The sequence below is a fragment of the Zingiber officinale genome, chromosome 1B, assembly GCF_018446385.1.
Source record: "Zingiber officinale cultivar Zhangliang chromosome 1B, Zo_v1.1, whole genome shotgun sequence".
NCBI classification, from domain to species: Eukaryota; Viridiplantae; Streptophyta; class Magnoliopsida; order Zingiberales; family Zingiberaceae; genus Zingiber; species Zingiber officinale.
Genome location: NC_055986.1, coordinates 4,585,818 through 4,601,951, shown reverse-complemented (window position 1 = coordinate 4,601,951; position 16,134 = coordinate 4,585,818).

Sequence of the window (16,134 nt, the reverse complement as noted above, 5' to 3'; positions counted from 1 at the left end):
TAATCGATCGATTGATCGATTGGGTGAGTCCCCGTGAGAATCCCCTTCCCAATCGATCAGTGGATCGATTGGGGAAAATCGCCGATTGCACAGAAAGCCTCCCAATCGATCGGTCGATCAATTGGGAGCCTCCAATCGATCGGCTGATCGATTGGGAGCCGCAATTTTTTCGCAATAAGGCCTAGATCGATCGGGCAATCGATCCAGGCAATTCCTAAAGAGTACAGAGGCGCTCTGGATAGATCGATCGATCGATCCAAAGCCTCCCCAATCAATTGGGATTCGACCGTTGGCACTGGATAAAGACGTTGGCATGTGATTTCGTCGACAGAACTTCCACGGCTTCGATCTTTTCTCTTCAGCGATTCCACAGCTTCTCCACAGAGCTCTCACCGCCAGATCTTGAAGATTCTTGGAGGCATTTCCAAGTCAAGAGGTGGATCTACAACAAGAAGAAGAAACTAGGGTTAGGGTTTTTATTGCATATCTTGTAAGATATTTCTTGTATTTGTCTTCCCTTGCTTTCTTCTTGTATTGAGAGTGTTGTAAGGCTTCTCCGCCTTCGGTAGTTACCGTAAAAGAGTGTTTTCATAGTGGAGGGTGCGTGAATGTGTGGATCCTTGGATTAGTCACCTCTTCTTGAGGTGGATACCAAGTAAATCCTTAGTGTTAGCGTTGTAGTTTTTGTTTCTTGTATTTTTCGCTGCACATCATCATCAAGAAACAAAGAATGACGAGCACGAGATTGCGAAGAGCTATTCACCCCCCTCTAGCTACATTTCGATTTTAACAAGTGATATCAGAGCCAGGTTGTTCTTCACCGGAATCATCGTCGGAAGGGGCAAAAAGCTAAAGGGTGAAGAAGTTGGAGCAAATTCTACATGTCAAAGACTTCATCAAAAGGCTCAACTTCAACATGGAATTCCAAGACGGACTTGGATTTGATACAAGGGTGCCTCCACCATTCACAATGATGAGCTTCGATCTTTGGAGATCAAGGATCGAGAATTTCTTGATGGCGGAGATAGAGCAATGGTTTGCTCTAATGGAAGGCTTCGAAGCTCCAACAAGTTCAAAGGGCAAAGTTCTCAAGAGAAGCAAGTGGAGCCAAGAACAAGTCCAATGATGTGAGGCCAATGATAAAGTGACCAAGCTTTTGGTCAATCTATTACCGAGTAACATTTTGGAGAAAGTTGGAGAATTCAAAGATGCCAAGGAGCTTTGGAGCAAATTGACAATGATTCATGAGATTCCCTCCTGTTGGTTACTACTCGGAAAGCCTAGAGGTTCCACTGTACAAAAATTTTGTACAAAGGTCTGAACCTTTTCCTAGCTACCATGTGTTCTTTTAAATTAAATTTTGGATCGCCTGCGGAACTTAACACGTTTGATCCAAAACTTAATCTATTTGTTCTTTTAGGTTTTGACTTGGATCTCCTGCGGAACTTAACACGTTCGACCCAAGTCACCTTAAGTTATTAATTCCATTAAATATTAATTTCCATAATCGGTTCCCAGTACTGACGTGGCGAGGCACACGACCTTCTTGGATATGGGAGCAACCACCACCGACTAGACAAAACCTTTTATGGAAAGCTAATATTTAATTTCCTAAAATAACTTTAGGTTAACCGAAAAGAACAATCAAATCACAAGGAAAAAAAACAAAAGAACACTATATCGAAAATAAATTCGAAACACTAAAATTGTATGCCTCTTGTATTTGGTATTATTTCCAAAAATAACTAGTATGATGCGGAAAAGAAAAATACTAGTTATACCTTTTAGAAAGACCTCTTGATCTTCTATCATATTCCTCTTCTAACCTCGGACGTTGTGTGGGCAACGATCTTCCGAGATGAGAAACCACCAACCACCTTCTTCTCCTCCTAGCTAGGTTCGACCACAAAGAAAGAAGCTTCACCAAGGAAGAAAAACAAAACACTAACTAAGCTCCAAGAGATGCTCGCTTCCTCTCCTTCTTCTTCTCCAAGTAGTATCCGGCCACCACAAGAGCTCCAAGGAAAGAGAGGGATTCGGCCACCACAAGAGGAAGAGAGGGAAAGGATGGCCGGCCACACTAAGGAACAAAAGAGGGAGAGAAAATAATAGAGGTTGTATCTCATGAAGGCACCCTCACCCCTTCTTTTATATTCCTTGGCCTAGGCAAATTAGGAAATTTAATTATAATAAAATTTCCTTAATTTCCTTAACATGATTTAATTGAGAAAAATAAAATAAAATTTCTCAATTTAATCTATATTGGCCGGCCACATCAAGATAAATAAATTAGACAAGTTTTAATCAACAAATTAAAACTTCCTAATTTGTTTCCGGAAATTTAAAAAAAATAAAATTTCTCTTTAAAAATCTCTTCATGGTTGATAAAAGGAAATTTCTATAATTTTAATTTATCAACATGTGAATAATTTTAAAGAGAAAATTAAATATCTCATCAATCTACAAATAAGGAAAGAGATCTAATCTCTTTCTTTAATCTTTTGTAGATCTTTTACAAGAAAGATATTTTAATTTTAATTCTCTTTAATAAATTATTTCTTCCACATAATAAAAATTAAAATTAAATTTCCTTTATAATTTAATTTGGCCGGTCCCCACTAGCTTGGGTTCAAGCTAGGGCCGGCCACCCCAATTCATACCTAGGCCGGCCCTCGCTTGGTTCCCAGCTTAGCCGACCCCTATCATGTGGGTATAGAAGGTGGATATAGGTGGGTATAGTACTCTATAAATAAGAGGCTACGATAGGGACCGAGAGGAGGAATTGGTTTTGGTCTCCCGATAAAATTAAGCATCCCGTGTTCGCCCCGAACACACAACTTAATTTTATCAATAATAATTCATTCCACTAGAGAACTATTATTGAACTACCGCACCAATCCCAAATTACATTTTTTGGGCTCCTTCTTATTATGAGTGTGTTAGTCTCCCTGTGTTTAAGATATCAAATGTCCACTAATTAAGTGAGTTACTGACAACTCATTTAATTAATATCTAAGTCCAAGAGTAGTACCACTCAACCTTATTGTCATGTCGGACTAAGTCCACCTGCAGGGTTTAACATGACAATCCTTATGAGCTCCTCTTGGGGGCATTATCAACCTAGTATCTCTAGGACACAGTTTCCTTCTATAATCAACAACACACACTATAAGTGATATCATTTCCCAACTTATCGGACTTATTGATTCATCGAACTAAATCTCACCCATTGATAAATTAAAGAAATAAATATCAAATATAAGTGCTTGTTATTATATTAGGATTAAGAGCACACACTTCCATAATAACTGAGGTCTTTGTTTTTTTATAAAGTCAGTATAAAAGAAACGACCTCAAATGGTCCTACTCAATACACTCTAAGTGTACTAGTGTAATTATATAGTTAAGATAAACTAATACCTAATTACACCCAATGGTTTGTTCCTTTCCATTATGGTCGTGAGCTACTGTTTATAATTTATAAGGTACTGATAACATGATCCTCTGTGTGTGACACCACACACCATGTTATCTACAATATAAATTAATTGAACAACTACATTTATCATAAATGTAGACATTTGACCAATGTGATTCTTATTTCTAGATAAATGTTTATACCAAAAGTTAGGCTTTTAGTATACACTCTAACAATCTCCCACTTATACTAAAAGACTAAGCTGCCATATCTGCTGCCATACATCTGATTCCCATGCCTTTCAAAAAACTCTTGCCTTAAGGACCTTAGGTTATCATCTGATGCAATCTAGGCGGCAACAACTTCTCTTCGTTATACAATTTCTCGTATTGGGTAGTACTTGCGCTCTATTGTGTTTACTTGCCTTATAGACTCATGGTTTCTTCGAGTTTGTTACTGCACCATTACAATAAATTGTAATAATCTTTGGACAAACTAGAAATCATATCTAAGTCTATCTTGAGGTAATTAAGTCATTCAGCTTTTATGGCTACCTCAGAGGCTTGCCATATACTCAGCTTCTATGGTGGAGTCCAGAAAAACACCTATGCTTATCACTCTTCCATAGTTATGACTCTTCCTCCTAAAGTAAACACAAAACCCCGAGGTCGACTTATTATTGTCCCTATCCGATTGAAAGTCAAAATCCGTGTAACCCACAGGGACCAAATTAACTGCCTTGTAAGCTAGCATATAATCTCTAGCGTCTCTAAGGTACTTTAATATATGCTTTACTGTAGTCCAATGTCCTTGTCTAAAGTTACTTTGATATCTGCTAACTATGCCCTTGACAAAACAGATTTCTGATCTCGTGCATAGCATACATTAGGTTGTCTAACTGCCGAAGCATAAAGAACTACCTACATGTCCTCAATCTCCTTTGATGTCATCGGAGACATCTCTTTAGATAAAGACACTCCATGCTTAAAAGGTAAGAAACCTTTCGAGGAGTTTTGCATGCTTAAAACGAGCAAGGATTTTTCGATGTATCAAGCTTGGGATAAGTAAAATATATTTTTTCTTTCGATCCCTTATTACTTTGATCTCAAAAATATATACATTCTCCCAAGTCCTTTATATCGAATTATTTGGACAACCATACCATTACTTCTGACAACATTTTGATATTGTTTCCAACTACCAAAAATGTTATCTACGTATAGTACAAGAAATACCACCACGTTTCCATCACACTTTTTGTATACACAAGACTTATCCGGTTACTAAATAAATCCATAGGTCTGGATTATTTTGATAAACCGGATGTTCCAAGACCTTGAAACTTTGCTTCAGTCCATAGACTGATTGAGCTTACACACAAGATGCTCTTTGCCCTTTGCAATGAACTCTTCTGGTTACTTTATATGGATGCTTTCTTCAAGACTTCCATAAAGGAATGCTGTCTTGATATCCACTTGTCAAATAGATAAAAGAATCCGGATAGATTTAAGCATAGCTACTAGTGAAAAAGTTTCCTTTTTCATCAAGCCTTGCTTTGAAAGTTTCCACCTTCCTGTCTATCCATCTTTTCCTATTGTAGACATATTTTCACCCAATGGCTTTTATACCATCTGGTGGTTCTACAACCTTCCAGATTTGATTAGAATACTTATATTCTAATTTTGTATTCATTACTCTTTGCCAAGATGCTGCATCTTTATCTTGGAGTGCTTCATCATATGTCCGGGATCAGGCTCATGTTCATTTAGGATCAAGTCCAAAGACTCTCCCAAAACATGAATCTCTTAGGTTGCTTGACAACCCTCCCACTACGATGAGACACTGTCTGTAATTGTGTATCATTTATGATACGTGTTGCAGTTTCTTGTGATATTTCATCTTGTACAGTTGGTACTAGATTAGACATGTCCTTTATTATTTCCTTAAGAACAAATTTACTTATGGGCACGTGGTTTATTACATAGTTCTTTTCTAAAAATCGATCATTGATGCTAACAATGACCTTCTGATTTTTAAGACTATAAACCTACTTTCATTTCTCTAGGATAACTTACAAACAAGTGAATTCATGTCCAACTTATCATTGTCTCTCTTCAGCATATGTGCTGGACTACCCGAATCCGAATATGCTTCAAAATAGACTTATGCCTATTTAGCAATTCTATATGAGTAGAGAGTTCTGACTTTGGAAGGTACTATGTTCACTTCCGTTTCCAGAGTATATCCTTAAAATGAATTTGGTAATTTTCCAAATAACTCATCATCAATCTACTTATTTCCATAAGAGTCCTATACCTTCCTTTTTCTACACCATTCTGTAGGGGTGTACCCAAGTGTAGTTAGTTGGGATTGAATCCCTACTTTCGATAAGTGACTCCTAAATTCTCCCAAAAGGTACTTGCCACTACGATCTCACCGTAGTGTCTTAATACTTTTACTTTGACGTTTCTCCGCATCAGCCTTGTACTCTTTGAACTAATCAAAGCACTTAGTCTTGCGGCACATTAAGTAAATGTATTTGTATCTTGAATAGTTGTCTATGAAATATTCGATACTACCTCTTGTCTGGATAGTCATAGGATCACACAAATCAGAATGAAACAATTCCATCATATCTTTGGCTCCATACCCCTTAGACTTAAAAGCTTCTTGGTTATTTTTCCTTCCAAGTAAGACTCGCAGGTTGGAAAGATTTCCACTACCAATGAACCCAAAAGTTCATCAGCTACCAATGAATCTTACTCAAGTTAATATAACCTAGCCTTAGATGCCAAAGATATATTGGTTCATTTCCGAAGGTTGCTTCCTCTTAAAGTTAGAAGATGTGTTATAATTTCCATTTATTACATCGTGGGAGTTATTGGATTATAAATTATCAACCAATATACTAGAATAGATAACTTCTCTATTTTTCTTGATAACAGCTTTGTTATCAAAATAGACACAATATCTATTCTATAATAGTTTAGAAACTGAAATCAGGTTCTTTCTAAACTTAGTACATAAAGACAATTTCTAATAATCCAAATTTTATTCCTATTAGAGAATAAACCTCTCCCACTGCAACAGCTGCTACTTTTGCAGTAGTGCCCATGTGGACGGTGTTTTTATTTTCATTTAGTTGTCGGGTTTCCTGGAACCCTGCAATGAATTGCAAACATGATCAGTGGCTCCCATATCTACACACCAGGTACCGGTAGATAACTCCACTAAACATGTTTCAACTAATGAATAAAATACACCTATATTGTTCTTAGTTCTAAGAGGACAGTCTACCTTAATGTCCAAATCCTATTTCCAATCAATTATAATTGGGACCACTAAGTCTATCCTAAAGTATATCAGCTAGGGATTGACCATCATCCTAAGAATCACAAAAATATTTGGTTAAGACCAACTCCTTAAAAATCCCCATGAATTTTGTATGCCACGTTAGTGTGGACGTATACAAATTCAAAGAGGAAATTTTATCATTTAATTTTATTATCTCGTCAACCTTACTTTATGACGAATAAAATTAATAGTTGGTCTATCTTTAATCAAATATTTGGTCAAGACTCTAAATTTAAAATAATATTGATTCCTCTAACAATACTATTTAAATTTACCAACACCTCTAAACACCGTGAATTTTGCATGCCACGTTAGTGTGGATGTATACAAAATCAACATTTGTAAGAGGAGAGTTTTACCCATTAACTATCTTGTCAACGTAACTTTATGACAAATAAAATTATCTCAAACACCGTTAATTTTGTATGCCACGTTAGTGTGGACGTATACAAAATCAATCATTTGTAAGAGGGGTTTTAACCCTTTAATTTTATTATCTTGTCAACCTAGTTTTATGACAAATTAATAGTTGGTTTCATTTGATCACACAAATAATAGCAGTTCGGGAGGATACTATTAGATGTGTCTAAGTGTATACCATTACTTGACACTAAGTCCATTAATAAGATTATGCCCCTTCCGTTGGGGAAGATCACACGCTCTTAATTAACTTCCTATAGTCATCCAAAAATGGAAGTCTGTTCTAGTGATCTGCAAACTAGCTCATCCGTTATGGAGGAAGGCACTCAGAGCCAACGCGCAAGCTTGTTTGCATCACTTACAAACCAGTAATGGAGACCATGGGATTTACTTAAAAATCCCTCTCCCACTTAGTTATTTATTAATGAGGAATTTTAACTATGCTAGCCTACTAAACTTGTAAACTAACATGCACACACAGCACAATATAAAAGCAATAAATAGAAAATCTAATTTTTAACTATTATGGCTTTTATCTCTAGTTGTCCTCCGTGTGTTGTCATCCCAAGCTGCTGCCATATTTGGCCACCGCCATCGAGTCTAGCTGTCGCCTCTATCTTGCTCCTTGTTCCGCTGCGCCTCTGGTCCTCAAAAGGTTCCACGTCTTGCAAGATTCGATCCGCGACATAAATAGAATTTTACATTTTTCGATCCTATATTCCTCAAAGGAATGTACATGTAAACTAGATCGAACATAAAATAAAATTTACATCCATCGATCCTATATTCCATAAAAGGAATGTACATGTGACTAAATCAAAAAATAAAATCCTAATAAAACTAAATACAGCTCCTGCTGTATTTTATAATACAATCATGCACACACATATAAATGCCCTTGACATGTCCAAAGGTCCAATCACACACATAATAACTAAAAGCCATAATAGTTGGAGCCTGCAACCAAAGAGTTAACACATCCTACTATTATCCTGTCTAAATTATGTATGACATGTGCATAATTATCCTAAATACCAAATACACAGAGGCAAAACCCTAGCTCTGATACCAATTGTTGGTTGCTACTCGGAAAGCCTAGAGGTTCCACTGTACAAAAATTTTGTACAAAGGTCTGAACCTTTTCCTAGCTACCATGTGTTCTTTTAAATTAAATTTTGGATCGCCTGCGGAACTTAACACGTTTGATCCAAAACTTAATCTATTTGTTCTTTTAGGTTTTGACTTGGATCTCCTGCGGAACTTAACACGTTCGACCCAAGTCACCTTAAGTTATTAATTCCATTAAATATTAATTTCCATAATCGGTTCCCAGTACTGACGTGGCGAGGCACATGACCTTCTTGGATATGGGAGCAACCACCACCGACTAGACAAAACCTTTTATAGAAAGCTAATATTTAATTTCCTAAAATAACTTTAGGTTAACCGAAAAGAACAATCAAATCACAAGGAAAAAAAAAATAAAAGAACACTATATCGAAAACAAATTCGAAACACTAAAATCGTATGCCTCTTGTATTTGGTATTATTTCCAAAAATAACTAGTATGATGCGGAAAAGAAAAATACTAGTTATACCTTTTAGAAAGACCTCTTGATCTTCTATCGTATTCCTCTTCTAACCTCGGACGTTGTGTGGGCAACGATCTTCCGAGATGAGAAACCACCAACCACCTTCTTCTCCTCCTAGCTAGGTTCGGCCACAAAGAAAGAAGCTTCACCAAGGAAGAAAAACAAAACACTAACCAAGCTCCAAGAGATGCTCGCTTCCTCTCCTTCTTCTTCTTCTTCTTCTTCTCCAAGTAGTATCCGGCCACCACAAGAGCTCCAAGGAAAGAGAGGGATTCGGCCACCACAAGAGGAAGAGAGGGAAAGGATGGCCAGCCACACTAAGGAACAAAAGAGGGAGAGAAAATAATAGAGGTTGTATCTCATGAAGGCACCCTCACCCCTTCTTTTATATTCCTTGGCCTAGGCAAATTAGGAAATTTAATTATAATAAAATTTCCTTAATTTCCTTAACATGATTTAATTGAGAAAAATAAAATAAAATTTCCCAATTTAATCTATATTGGCCGGCCACATCAAGATAAATAAATTAGACAAGTTTTAATCAACAAATTAAAACTTCCTAATTTGTTTCCGAAAATTTTAAAAAAATAAAATTTCTCTTCAAAAATCTCTTCATGGTTGATAAAAGGAAATTTCTATAATTTTAATTTTATCAACATGTGAATAATTTTAAAGAGAAAATTAAATATCTCATCAATCTACAAATAAGGAAAGAGATCTAATCTCTTTCTTTAATCTTTTGTAGATCTTTTACAAGAAAGATATTTTAATTTTAATTCTCTTTAATAAATTATTTCTTCCACATAATAAAAATTAAAATTAAAATTCCTTTATAATTTAATTTGGCCGGCCCCCACTAGCTTGGGTTCAAGCTAGGGCCGGCCACCCCAATTCATACCTAGGCCGGCCCTAGCTTGGTTCCCAAGCTAGCTTGGCCGACCCCCTATTGGTGGGTATAGAAGGTGGGTATAGGTGGGTATAGTACTCTATAAATAAGAGGCTACGATAGGGACCGAGAGGAGGAATTGGTTTCGGTCTCCCGATAAAATTAAGCATCCCGTGTTCGCCCCAAACACACAACTTAATTTTATCAATAATAATTCATTCCACTAGAGAACTATTATTGAACTACCGCACCAATCCCAAATTACATTTTTTGGGCTCCTTCTTATTATGAGTGTGTTAGTCTCCCTGTGTTTAAGATATCAAATGTCCACTAATTAAGTGAGTTACTGACAACTCATTTAATTAATATCTAAGTCCAAGAGTAGTACCACTCAACCTTATTGTCATGTCGGACTAAGCCCACCTGCAGGGTTTAACATGACAATCCTTATGAGCTCCTCTTGGGGACATTATCAAACTAGTATCTCTAGGACACAGTTTCCTTCTATAATCAACAACACACACTATAAGTGATATCATTTCCCAACTTATCGGGCTTATTGATTCATCGAACTAAATCTCACCCATTGATAAATTAAAGAAATAAATATCAAATATATGTGTTTGTTATTATATTAGGATTAAAAGTACACACTTCCATAATAACTGAGGTCTTTGTTTCTTTATAAAGTCAGTATAAAAGAAACGACCTCAAATGGTCCTACTCAATACACTCTAAGTGTACTAGTATAATTATATAGTTAAGATAAACTAATACCTAATTACACCCAATGGTTTGTTCCTTTCCATTATGGTCGTGAGCTACTGTTTATAATTTATAAGGTACTGATAACATGATCCTCTGTGTGTGACACCACACACCATGTTATCTACAATATAAATTAATTGAACAACTACATTTATCATAAATGTAGACATTTGACCAATGTGATTCTTATTTCTAGATAAATGTTTATACCAAAAGCTAGGCTTTTAGTATACACTCTAACACCTCCACTATACCAAACCAAGAAGAATCCAAAGAGGGTGACTCCGTGAGTCAAGATTAAGAGGAAGAGGACTCCGAAGTTGAAAGATGCTCAACTTCCGAAGAAGAAGTCCAAGAAGCCTCATTTTCAAAGGAATGTAATGAAAAGGGCAAAGAGGGAGAATACTCTTTGTTCCATGTACAAGATGAAGATGATGAAGCCTCCACCTATAAGATTGAGGGGGAGCAATCTTCGTTGACACCGGATCAAGAAGAAAAAGAAGTCTCCACATCTGGGTCAAGAGAAGAAGAGGATGAAGAAGCTTCCACCTTCACAAGTCGAGTCAAATCTCTTGGAGGAGAATCATTGTCGGAACAAGAGGAAGCTTCTACCTCCGGATCAAAAGGAGAAGATGCCATCCCTGCACATGAAGGTATAAATGTTTCAATTAAGAATAAAAATTATATTATATATTTTGAGTGTAGGGAACATGGGTACTACAAAAGCAAGTGCCCTAACTTGGCAAAGAAGAAGGACCAAGTGACACTAAAGGGCAAGGAGAAGCCCAAAGAGACCGCTCCTGGAACAAAGAAGAGCAAGGAGCACATTGTGTGCTTCTCTTGCAATCAAAAGGGACACTATCGTAGTCAATGCCCCAAGGGGAAGAAAGCGGTCAAGGCTCAAGGAGGAAACACAACTCAAGGGGGAGCCTCCAAGGTAAAATGCAAGGTATCATTTGTTGAGTCTGCCCCTTTAAATAATGGTAAAAAGCATGCTAGTTCTAATTTATATCATTTTAATGTTATTTACCATAAAAATAGGAAGCATGATAGCATTAAGAAAAATCATGTAGCTCTTCATGCTAAAACTACCACATCTAGGTCTAGGAAGGTAGATAAAAATTTAGACAAGAATTCTAAGGATTTTAGTTACAAGCCTAAAAATAAAAATGCTCAAGGATTAAATGAAAAATCAAAAACTAAGGATTTAATGAGAGAAAATCAAGTCTTGAGGTCTAGACTTGATAAATTAGAAAAGACCCTAAAAAAGGATGAAACATATCCTAAAAGGGCAAAATGAGTAAAATCTAGGTTTCGGACAACAAGGGTTATCCAAGGGTCATAGAGGTTTGGGATACAAACCTAAAACCAAAAAGGATGTGCCTTTTTACCATAGAGTTCCATATAGTTATGGAACTAACCCTAGGCCTAGTGGTCAAGTCAAAAATACAAGGGAAGTTATCGCTAGAAATATTTTTGTAACAACAAACGTGACTAAGACTCCTAAGAAGTCCAAGAAAGTCACAAAGAAGGTCACAAGGGAAGAAATCCCTAGAGTTGATCTAGAAAATGTGACCAAAGCTTCTAAAAAGCCTAACAAGGTCACTATGAAGGTATCTAGGGAAGTTATCCCTAGTGAGTATCTAGAGCATCCAAGGAGCACCAATATGTTTTGAGTTCCTAGGAGCATTTTCTCTACTCCTTAGATGAGTTAGAGAGTGTCAACTCCAATTAGAAGGGTAGTTAACCCAACTTTGGTGAAGTTGACACTCGGAGAGTATTTTCAAGGTTATTGTTAACCTTTGAAAATGCAAAGGATTATGATTTACTTCTTAAATGGAGTAAAATGTGCCATAATTTGAGTATTTGGATATAATTTTAATTGGCACAAGAAATCAAGTGTAAAGAAATGTCAAGTTAGGATTGTGACATTTTATTGGGAACTTTTGGGCAATCTAGGTTTAAGTTTTAAGATTAGCTAAGGTTTAAGGATACTTAGATAGTTAACCTAGGTATTCTATTTATGCTAATTTGTCATGTTTTGTTTGCTAATAATATGCCATGACATCATGTTTTGCATTCATATTTTATTATGAAAAATATAAAAATACCATGTCATGTCATACATACATCATGTAATTATAGGAAATTTTCTTTTGAAAATTATTTATCTTTGATGTATGCCATAACACATCATGCATTATTTTAATTCCTTGAAAATCTAAGGACAAATGACATTCATTAACAAGTAACATCCTTGGTGGATGTTCATAATCTCAAAATGCCTAGATAGATATGCATGATCCCTAGATTAGGCCAAAACCAAAAATTTACATCTCACTTAAGAACTATAAGGTGACTTGTATGTGGTTTCATGCACATTAGATACAAGTGAGATGTTAGGATGTAACTCAAGATGTTGATTTTGTGCATTCTTTTGAGTTTTAGGTTCATCAAAACACATAGTTATGTGTTTTCCAATCATTGGGAAACTAATGTACAAGTCATGTGCATTGAGCCCAAAGAACATGGTTGGATATTGATTTTGAAAAAGATTTTAAAATACTTTTAGAAAACCTTTGTGAAGACTATCTTTTGATAGTAATCATCATTGAATAGTTAGACAGAAACTAGAAGAAAACACTAAAATTTTTATAAGTTTTCAAGTTTGTGTCAATCTTGGAAAATAGAAAGTATTTTTATAGAAAACTATTTTTCCTTGAAAGTATATACCCTACGGATTGTCTACATGAATTTTCATGATTTTTTGAATTTTGTAGAATTTTTGGGGGCTTTCTGAAATTGACTGAAAATGTATTTCAGCATTTTCAGAGCTTCAATCGATCACCCGATCGATTGGAGTGCCTCAATCGATCAGGCGATTGATTGAGAAGGCATGTCTCATGAGCAGAAGCTTGTTGGATTGATCCACCGATCGATCCACGCCGTCTGAATCAATCAGTGGATCGATTCAGCTGGGTTCAATCGATTGGGATCCAACTCCAATCAATTGAAATGTTGATTTTGGGCTGGGTAAGCTAGATTTCAGCATTTTTGGTCTATGTAACCATTCCTAACCCCTCAAAATACATTTGTATACATTTAAGGAGAGTTTTCATGATGAAAACAAGGATGAATTGATTAAGGAAGACTAAGTTGAGGTTTAGGTTGAGGTTTGATTTCAATATTGAATTTTTGAACCTTAAAACTTCTAAATTTGGGTTTCCTGTATGTTTAGGGATTTCAGGTCATTGTTGGTGCAATGACAGAAGCTACGTGCATGTCTTTAGGGGGAGTTACTCTTTAAGGACATGAAAATCTATTTTTCATACACCTTGGAAGGTGGTTAACCTTCCTTAGCGTAAATGCTCAAGGTTGGGCATTTGACTACAATGGAGAGTGGATATCTTCATTGTTCACGTGGTATATGCTCACGGATGAGCATTTGATGAAAATGAAGGATATGGGATCTTCATTTGAATCGTGTGTGAATATACCAGGTGGTAAATGCTCATGGTTGAGTGTTAAGAATAATGAAGGGTATGGGACCTTCGTTATTGGTTTGTGAACAATGAGTGAAGTTGTGAACAACGTTGGGTAACTCTTTGGGGGGAGAGTTTTTAATGTGTGCCAATAGGGGGAGAATGTAGGGTTTAAGTTAGGCCTTCATTACATAAGAGGAAGTTTGCTCTCTAGAAAAGGAGGAGAATGAAGGGAACCTTCATTCGTATATTGGCATGTAGGAGTTTGAGGCTATGTGATTAGCCTAACTTAAAAGGGGTATTGTCAAACATCAAAAAGGGAGAGATTGTTGGTGCAATATTCCCTAGGTCAAGGTTGACCTGGTTGATTGAGGTTGAATTGGTTCGAGCTCGAGTCCTAATGTTTGGGTTTCGACGTTTGATAATACATGGAGATTGCAGGTGCAATTGTTCATGTGGGGAGATTATTTGGTACAATTTCCATTTTTGGTCAATGTTGACTAGATACTTGACTGGGAAAGTCCTAACTAGAAGGTTAGGCAGAAAGAAAATCCTGGTGAGTGAAGCCAGGTGAAAGTCCTAGTGAGTGAAGCTAGGCAGAGGGAAAATCCTGGTGAGTGAAGCCAGGTGAAAGACCTAGTGAGTGAAGCTAGGCAAATGGGAAATTCCTAGTGAGTGAAGCCAGGCAGATGAGAAATCCTAGTGAGTGAAGCTAGGTGAAAGTCTTGGTGAGTGAAGCCAAGCAGATGGAAAATCTTGGTGAGTGAAGCCAGGTGAAAGTCCTAGTGAGTGAAGCTAGGCAGAAGAGAAATCCTAGTGAGTGAAGCCAAGTGAAAGACCTAGTGAGTAAAGCTAGGCAGATGGGAAAGTCATGGTGAGTGAAGCCAGGCAGATGAGAAATCCTAGTGAGTGAAGTTAGGTGAAAGTTCTGGTGAGTGAAGCCAGGTAGATGGGAAGTCTTGGTGAGTGAAGCCAGATAGATGAGAAGTCCTAGTGATTAAAGCTAGGCACGAGGAAATCCAAATGGGTCAAGGGTGACTGGACATCTGGTGGAAGAAAGTCCAAGTAGGTCAAAGGAGTGACCGGACACTTGGCACGGGGAGAAAAGTCCAAGTGAGTCAAAGAGATTGACCGGACACTTGGTGAGGGAGTCCTAGCTGGTCGAGAGTGACCAGACACTAGGTGTGATGTACCAACAGGTCATGGTTGACCGGATGTTGGTTTTAGGGACTTTGGACTTGAGTTACTAAGTCAAACATGGGTTGGATCGATCAACCGATCGATTGGCTCATGCCCAATCGATCGGTTGATCGATTGGGTGAGTCCCCGTGAGAATCCTCTTCCCAATCGATCAGTGGATCGATTAGGGAAATCGCCGATCGCACAGAATGCCTCCCAATCGATTGGTCGATCGATTGAGAGCCTCCAATTGATCGGCTGATCGATTGGGAGCCTCGATTTTTCGTGATAAGGCCTGGATCGATCGAGCAATCGATCCAGACAATTCCTAAAGAGCACAGAGGCACTCTGGATTGATCGGTCGATCGATCCAAAGCCTCCCCAATCGATTGGGAGCAATCCAATCGATTGGGATTCAACCGTTGGCGCTAGATAAAAACGTTGGCATGCAATTTCGTCGACAGAACTTCCACGGCTTCAATCTCTTCTCTTCAGCGATTCCACAGTTTCTCCACAGAGCTCTCACCGCCAGATCTTGAAGGTTCTTGGAGGCATTTCCAAGTCAAGAGGCGGATCTACAGCAAAAAGAAGAAGTTAGGGTTAGAGTTTTTATTGCATATCTTGTAAGATATTTCTTATATTTGTCTTCCCTTACTTTCTTCTTGTATTGAGAGTATTGTAAGGCTTCTCCGCCTTCGATAGTTATCCTAAAGGAGTGTTTTCATAGTGCAGGGTGCATGAGTGTGTGGATCCTTGGATTAGTCATCTCTTATTGAGGTGGATACCAAGTAAATCCTTAGTGTTACCGTTGTAGTTTTTGTTTCTTGTATTTTCTGCTGCACATCATCATCAAGAAGCAAGCAACGACGAGCACGAGATCGCGAAGAGCTATTCACCCCCCTCTAGCTACATTTCGGTTCCAACATAAAGTCGTCGTTAATAATAGTTTTTACGGCGTGCCCAATTATATGCGCTGCGGATAGTATAATATTTATACAAATTAAACGACGGCGTGCAGAAAAAGTATGTCATCGA